Source organism: Montipora capricornis, chromosome 4 (assembly GCF_036669925.1).
Source record: "Montipora capricornis isolate CH-2021 chromosome 4, ASM3666992v2, whole genome shotgun sequence".
Taxonomy (NCBI): domain Eukaryota; kingdom Metazoa; phylum Cnidaria; class Anthozoa; order Scleractinia; family Acroporidae; genus Montipora; species Montipora capricornis.
This window is the reverse complement of record NC_090886.1, coordinates 50,771,930-50,779,429: the sequence shown is the minus strand read 5'-3', so window position 1 is coordinate 50,779,429 and position 7,500 is coordinate 50,771,930. Positions and strand designations below refer to the sequence as shown.

At 39.9% G+C, this 7,500-nt stretch overlaps 1 protein-coding gene and 1 pseudogene across 1 annotated transcript in view; one reads left to right on the top strand and one right to left on the bottom strand.

The window, feature by feature from the left end:
* The window catches only part of LOC138044977 (uncharacterized), a 1,822-nt pseudogene extending 30 nt beyond the window's left edge, over nt 1-1,792 (bottom strand).
* Nucleotides 1-7,500, top strand: part of LOC138046811 (uncharacterized) — a 59,092-nt gene that overhangs the window by 33,241 nt on the left and 18,351 nt on the right. The gene's annotated exons all lie outside the window — the stretch shown is intronic.

Here is a 7,500-nt window from a genome sequence, read left to right as displayed (position 1 = left end):
AAATAATGCAGATCTGGCAGTGTTAATGGCTGAATAGCTGCTTCCAGAATCATAAAAGTGTGTCAAAAACTTAATAGCATTGGCTAAAGTTGGATGAATGGGATTTGCATGTGTTGTTCTAACAAAGTTCTTCCACTTATCAAAATACACTCTGTACTGTTTGGTGGTGCCAGTCCTCCATGATTCCATGATGATGTCCCAAGCTCGCGCCGAAATGTTTTGTTGTTTGAGTCTCGTCCTGACAAGGGACATGCAATCAGTTTATATTTAGGCCACAGAGGGTGCAGTTTGGTCCTGTCGTGTGGTAACTGGAGAAGGGAGGCTTCCTTCGGTAGAAGTACTGGCTGGGCTGATTAACATTTGACACATCTTTGGAAACAAAACTTGCGTTCTCTACAGTGGGGCTATAACTTAGGCTCTGGCCTCCTCTTCCTGAAGCTTTTGAAGAACGCTGGACAGCATGGTGAAAGGAGAGAAAATATAAACATATATATCTCTCCAGCTCAAACACATTGCATCAGTTGCATAGCCATCGGGGTCTGCACGCCCTGACACAAAAGGCTTAATTTGATAATTATGCCTTGAGGCAAATACATCTATCTCAGGTCTTCCCCATTTCTTTCTTAACAATTTGAAAACACTTGGTTGTAGCCGCCATTCAGTTCTGTCTCCAGTTTCATTTTGAATGCTAGGAATGCGTGTAGCACTTAGCCAAATCTTCCTTTCAATACACCATAGCCAATTGTACACTGGTTTCATGAGTTTAGTAAAGATTCTTGGTGCAAAACGCAAACCATTCAGGCAATGTAATAAATTTGTTTAATTGGCGCCCAACTCTAAATTTCAGATATTTCTGCGATTCTGGACTGATGGAAATAGAATAATATGCATCTGACAAGTCAAGTGAGCCCATATAGTAGTTTTTCTTCATTAAATTGATACATGATTAAAGGGTGTCTATCTTAAAATGGATGTGGGCAATATGCTTGTTTAACTTTTTGGGATTCAATATCATGCGATATTTACATTTTTCTTAGGTCGTAAAAAAACTGGTGATATGAACTCTCCATCTTCATGAAAACATTTTACGATCACCCGTTTCTGAATAAGTTCTTTCAAGAGAGTATTTAATGCCATTTGCTCATGTTTCTCAAATTTTGGTTGTTGGGGTGGGAAATCCTGAGTTGGCATTGTAGTAAAACCAAGTTTATAACCGTTTACAATATCCAGGAGTACTTTGTCAGACGTGATTGTTTGCCATTGTTTTATGCAAAACTTTAATTAACCAGCCTGCACAATATCATTACTGACCAGTATTCTCTCAAATTGCACACCAGACTTTCCTGGCACTGGCCATTCACTAGAGTTAGCGCTCACCTGAACATTTTTTGCAAGTTTCTCTTTTGGTTTGGTCACTATCGTCGAGGCTGATAAGAAGGTTGGTTCCTCTGTGGTGGATTTTGATACCCGCCTCTCTGCTTGGCAATAGCGCCTCTGCCCCGGCCTTAAAGAGGGAATGGTCTCCTGGTTTCTGACCCGCCCTGTGACTACTGCTGTGAGATCATTTTTGTTTCAATGTTACTTCAGAAGTCACTTTACTAGCCTCTAAAAAATCCTTAACTGACTTGCCAAAATCAGTACCAAACAACTTGCCATCCTCAACTGTTTATATGTCGCTGCACAGCAGTCTGTATTCAGTCTTCATGTCTGATCTGAACAGAGTTCTCCTTCTGAAATCTATTTCATGTGAAACATCACTTAACAACGAAATGCTGTCAGAAAGGGTTTTCATAATAGTTGCTGCAGTGGGGGCAGGTTTATTGCCTTTTTCGGCTTTCATGAAGTCATCTAGAATTCTAGTGACTGAAGTAATACCCTTTTAGCAGGGGTTTTTGGGCTTTCTTCGGTTTTTACTTCTTTCCTACCGCTGCTAAATATTTCTGGGTTGACTCGAACAACTTCTAAACGATTGCATTTGCCCGGCGAAGGAATTTTTTTCATCAACTCATCACAGGCTTTTTTGCTCATACCTTTGCTAAGCAGTTGTTTTACCAACTCTGCTAATTCAAGCGTCACATCCTCGCCGTTTTGTTGCGGTTTGTGTACCACTTTTGCCATACCATGCATGCATGCTGGATTCCTCCTTTGATTTTTTCTTTGGGGGTTTGTCATGCGGGTTTGATGCAGATGACACAGTGGATGCCAAGTTAAAATCCGCTTCACTTCCATAAGCGCGTTATAGCGTCACTGTCGCAATCAACGGCCTGGTTATGATTGTCGTAGGCCGTTTTAATTTCAGTAATCACTGGTGTTATGCTCTCAAGGGAGCCAGAAAGCGGTACGTTTCAGCTGTTGTTTTATTTCATCCATTTCCTCAACTAAATTGGAGGAAGAAGCGGTGGCCGTTCGTTTCGCCGCTTGATTTCCCGCCATCGATGGAGCTTGTTTGCTCGACGTTTTCTCGCGGTCGCCTGCCACTTTGCAACTCTTTTCTCCCTTTCCAGCAGGGCTTTTTCCCTTTCGGGCAGTTGTTTCAGCAGCATTAAAACCCTTTTGGGGCTGCTTTTCAGTAGCTTTTAGCTTCTCCAGCAGATATGTGACGTTCGTCAATTGACTCTACTACGGCGGCTGGGCGTAGTTTCTCGTGGTCTTGAGACATGGCCGTCAAATGGAATAAATCTTGACCAGTAATTGAAAATTCGATCTCAAGAATACTTTAGCCCTCGTACAGACTTTCGTCTGTAAGTGGAGGAAACTAGTAGAGTGGCTGAAGCGTCGATGCAAGAGATTTTAAAACGATAACTCCAGCGTAAATCCTTAGGATCTTCCTTCATGATCTTCACCACGCATGCGCTTTCTCACCGGATCTCGCATATGCAAATGAGGAGATAGAAATTGAAGCGCGTGCTGCCACTTTTTCATTTGTTTTGCTTTTCTATCTTTAAATTTTTTTTTATGTTTATTATTAGCCCGGCGGGCTCGTGCAATTTTGTTAGTCTGAGAAATTTACTTGTGCTTATTTCTAGCAAACTCGAAATCATGTCATCAGCTATACTAACTGGGCCACGTCAGCAAACATGTTTAAAACACCCACGATCAACCACAGGTCAGTTTTTTCGGCAATTCTATGCTCAATGAGAATTGACGAAACACACTCTTCCAATAGTTCTTCAGAACCTTGCAAATTAAGGGGTATTTGCTACGACATTCTCAGTTCGAAGTTCCGACTGCCAAGATCATTACAGTCAACGAAAAATGACTCAACAGGAAAGCTCACCATTTTAAAACTTTGACTTTAACCTTCCATCAATACAGAATTGGAAGTCAGACCTAATTCCATATAGTTAGACCAAATTGTGAAACAAGTATGTTTGGGAAATCTGCAGAGTATACATGCGGCGCGCACTCTCAGACTACATCTTACACTGAATAATACAGACGTATTTCACGGTTTACAAGTTCCTTTGTGATATAACTGTACACGTATATTTCATAGCAAAGTTGTCTTTTCTACCGTGTTTAATAAGGTCGAGGCCATTAACACACTACAGGACTAAAAGCAGGAATCCGGAATCCGGAATCTGGAATCCGGAATCCGAATCCAGAATCCGGAATCTTGAAACCGAAAACCGGAATCCGGAAACCACAAACCAGAATTATCCACAATTCGCGAGAACTACAAAAACTTATCCAATGATAAATCACTATCCACTGGACAACTCAATTGGTGGAAAGCATTATCCACATTTTGAACAATCGAGGTCTGGTTTCTTGTGCATCTTGATTATCATCAAGTCTCCTAAGTGGAAATCCGCGTCTCAAAGGAGACATCAAGTAAATTAATGATCATAATCGAAATTTGTTTGTTGTACATGGTCAAGTTTACGTAAAAGTAATAAGGTTGGAAATTTATTGAATGAACAAAGTTGTGTTTCACCATCTTTCCTTTGATGCTGTGGCGGATTATGTTCTAGCTATTACCACAGCCTCCAAAATAAAAGATTATAAACGGGCTATCTCACGTCATTTTAGGATGTTTAGGGGAAATCGTTGGTTAATCACTAGTTTTAAACTCGAGAATGGTAATGTGGAATTCCGTTCTGGGGAAAGAGATTTCAATGAAAAAACCAACGGCCAATCATGTTGTTCGATTTTGTGTCGATATGAAATTGAAATTCCAGATTTGAAGAACCAAACTCAGATTTCCCAATCGTTTCGCATCCTTTACGTATCTTTCACATGTGATGTTTCTCGCATAACGTTTCAAAGAGATTGGTCTCAATCAGCTATGTTCCTGTTTTCCGGATCTCGCACCAGATTTTCCACGTCTTCAAGGTCTCGTTCTTTTATTTCTTCGAACAGATCTTTCTAAGGAAAACGGAATAAATATCCATCCAGCAACAATAATTGTTGACGCTTGAAATGTGGTAACCAACATGTTGGACACGAGATAGACACGCAACTGAGTAGATTGAACAACCGCAATCGCCACGGAGAAGCCAATGTAGGCAACCACCGTGACAATTTTTAACTTGGTAATTAATTTAGTATCCTTTTTCATCAGCATCAAAGTCACCAAGAGCTGCAACCCACCAATTCATATTTTAAAAACACCGTAGCTTACACCCACCGCTTTGCTGATATCGAAGACAATCTCGTAACACACGACTTTCACCGATCTATTCAGGATTGCGGCGCTTGAACAATCGATTGGAACGTTGGAAAACATACGCGCTGTATCCCAACGTTTGAACTCAAAACAATCTTTACTTTTCTCATCTGGGTCGCAATCGTAGCTGACGTTGATCAGTAAAAGGTAAAAGAACATTATCAATTTAATGTAAACGCAGCTAGTGTTGCGAACAACCAAGAAATGCTTCTAATCTTGGAAAGAAGCGCGCTTCCCTCTTCGAGATCGGTATCTTTTACTTGTCATGTAGTCTGTCTATTTTCGTCCGTTTTCTTCTCAATTATATTGGGAAAGGCGTATGCTGCGAGCCAGAGGGATGAATTTGGCACCTTGCGATTCAATATATACCAAGCGGAAATAAGGATCAAAACCAGGAAGCGGTATTGCGAAAACCAAGCTATAGTAGCCTGTATTCATGATGAGCTGGACTGAACCCAGTATAGTAGCTCCTCTGCTATACAAAAGAAGTTTGGGATTAGTTGTAATTGCCCTGGCTTGTTCACGGCTCTTAGTCTTCCGAGGCGAAGGATGAGGCGAGCGTTTCATACCAATTGTAGTCATGTGACAGTTTGAGTACATCGAACGTGAAATTGAAAGTTTCTAAAAGTATCTTGAATTTGGGCTTTTGCAAAGTTATAGAGGTTGGAATTTTCAAGAGAAAGATAGAGAAAGAGAGAGGGAAGAGTTGTTGAAGCCTTAAAAATAACAGTTATTTTGGTCGATCAAGTAATTAATATAGTTAATTGGGCGCTTCTCGGAAATGAGAAAATCAACTTAAGTGCATTAATTAATTAGTTGAGAGTAGTAGTATCCGCTACTTCAGAGTCATTTTGACAGGTAGTCATCAAATGACGTAACCAATGAGAATGTCTAAAATAGGGTAGTGCATAAATTAGAAAACAATGCGGAAAGTTTGAACAGAACCCTTACTCAACATGACACAGCAGGTGTTAATTTTGGCGGGAAAATAAGGGTGTGTAGTAACAGTAGTGTGTCGCATCAATGTGTGTATATAGAATATGACGGTAATGTAAACCTGGCTTGGAGTAGAAGCTGCATCCGGCACAGCGGTCGACAGTCAATAAAAAGATAAGAAGCGAACGACATAAAGACAACAAACCAATCATGGATACACCAGATGACCTCGTTAAAAACCAACAAGAAACAACCATGACTTCATCGAAAACCATTATCACGACAAAATAAGAACATTGCGTGGATGCGTTGCAACTTTATCAAAACTAATTTGGCTAGTTTTCAAAATAACAAAACAAAAACAAGAAAAATCAAACTGATGCCAAAAGGTTATGGTTATAAATGTGGCGACAAAAAATACAGAGAGAAAGTGTGCACAAGGTAAACCCTTCGTCAAATTGATGGATTCCACTCAGTTTAAATAGAAACTAATGCATTAATAATGATCATTAAATGACTTAAAAATAACAACGGTAAAATGTGACTTTAACCATCTCAGTACACTTATCTTTCTTGAATTTCAGTGAACTTTGCAGGAATCGTTAGATGGTTAAGCTTACTTGCAAATATAGAAGTCTTCCCTTCTCCTCAGCGTGGTGATCTCGACAGTAAGTTTCTCGAAAAGGGCACACAGGCTTCTAGAGGCCGAGCGTTTTTATGCGTCTCGAGACAAAAGCAGGACAAAACGTTGTTAACATCAAAATGAGCAGTGCTATTTTCATCTTTCAATTAGCTTCCGTTTGCCACAGTTTGGAGCAGAAGTTAATAACAATTGTCGAGAAGCAAGCATAAGCGTCAAGCGTAGTGTCCTTTCATTGAGGACATAAGAGGGGGCAAGGCTTCTTCATAGCTCAGTTGGTAGAGCATCGCAGCGGTATCGCAGAGGTCACGGTTTCGAATCCCGTTGAAGTTAAGAAAGAATGCCGGCAAGACTTGATTTATCGTCGCAGTAAGTAAACTGATGAACCTGTGTCCGTGAAAAGCAGACCAAAAAATGGTAGATGTATGCCAACTAGAAGGAAATGACTGAAAAAGCAAAACGGAGCGAAGACACTTATTCTTATTAAAATTAACCAAGCCATTGTTTTGATGTATAATTGATGCTACCCTTTATAAATTTGAGCAGAAGCTTGTGCGGTACGTAACTGGCTATTTTTATACATCTCAATACAAAGGCAGAATAAAATCATCACTCAATTGTTAAACAACAGAGTTTATTAAGCATTAGTTACTGCTGGCAGTAGTGAAGTAAATCAGTTTTACCTAGTGTGTAACTCAATTGTTAAACATTAGTGGTGGGCATTAGTTTCACTTTATGATAGCGATGAAGTAGATCAATTTCACTCAAGTGTGGAACCAGAAGCACTGTACATGATACTCGTGTAACTCAATTGTTAAACAACAGTAGTAGGCATAAATATAAGTTTCATCTTGTGATGGCAATTTATTAATGAAGCAGATCCATTTCACTCAAGTGTGTACTAACCGGAAGCATATGTTACATGCTGCTTGTGTGACTCAAAAACAAAGTTAAAACAAAGCGACTTCAATCAGTCAAGCTTGACTGGCCTTTGTGTTAATGTCCCAGTGCGGGAATAATAATGAGGTTTGCCCTTCCACATGGCGGATTTTGTACCATGTGATTGTTTGTTGCGAAAGGCCTATTGTTGTGTAACTCAACTGTAGAAGGCATACAAATGGTGTAACAGAGAATTAACTCTGAAAAGTAAATTAAAGTGCTAATTGAACCCATGAATAACCCACTGGGCGTTAGCCCTAGTAAAGGGAATCAGGTAACCATAGGAGGTAAAGAAAAATATCTTTTGACATCGGTG